Source organism: Branchiostoma belcheri, unplaced genomic scaffold, assembly GCF_001625305.1.
Source record: "Branchiostoma belcheri isolate BF01 breed outbred unplaced genomic scaffold, Haploidv18h27 scaffold178, whole genome shotgun sequence".
Classification (NCBI taxonomy): domain Eukaryota; kingdom Metazoa; phylum Chordata; class Leptocardii; order Amphioxiformes; family Branchiostomatidae; genus Branchiostoma; species Branchiostoma belcheri.
Genome location: NW_017803246.1, coordinates 58,538 through 59,370, shown reverse-complemented (window position 1 = coordinate 59,370; position 833 = coordinate 58,538). Strand labels below are relative to the sequence as shown.

The window sequence follows — 833 nt, the reverse complement described above, 5'->3', positions numbered from 1 at the left end:
TGTTACCTTTCTAGTTTACCCTGGAAGCCAGAACTCGTTTTCCTGGCCTCAAGAGCCCTTCGCCCGCTGGTGTAAATTACTGCTACGGGGGAGTCTAGCCCGGGGGGAGTTTGGCTGGCCCTACATCATAGTAAAGGGCCGGACAAACCCCTCGGGCTCAACTCCCCCGTAGTGGTAATTTAGGCAGGCGGCCAAAGGGCTCTCGGCTGCCGAAGGAAAATGGCTAAGATATAAACTTTTAAGTTAACGGCCCAATACTAGTTTGGCATCCAGGGTATTTCTAGTTACACTATTAGGCCACACCAATTTAATTTGTTGGTTCTCTGATTTTTTCAGAAAAAATATGAAGCGACAGGGCGAAAAAAATAAAAATAAAACAGGTCTAGGCATCCTATTATAGCCCCAAATGCTACAATATGAGCCATCAAGTCAACAAAAAAGGCTGGGTTAAGATTTAAAGTATAAATTTTGAACTTTTAATCAAACTACTGCATTGATAGATGGAAAAAACTGTAACTGTAGGAAGAAAAAGGAATTTCTTCAACTGTTGGGGCAAAATATGAGCATTTTTGAGTTGATTCAGAACCAGAATATTTTTTTTTTTGCAAATCAAAAAAAAATGAAGAGGCGAATCCGAGAACCAACAAACTAAATTGGTGTGGCCTTAATTATCCTAATAGCGCGATATGGTGACAGTTATTGTTTAAAATTTCATCTTTATGTTGGAATAAACATCTTACTATAGTTCAACTGTGCTAACAACATCTGCCTGAAAACTTTAAAACCCCAGGAGAAGATTTTGCATACTCTAAACTTGTCAAGTTGAATATTTG

At 39.1% G+C, this 833-nt stretch overlaps 1 pseudogene; it reads right to left on the bottom strand.

Moving 5' to 3' along the window:
* Nucleotides 1-206: 206 nt before the first annotated feature.
* The window catches only part of LOC109467217, an 11,955-nt pseudogene continuing 11,328 nt past the window's right edge, over nucleotides 207-833 (bottom strand).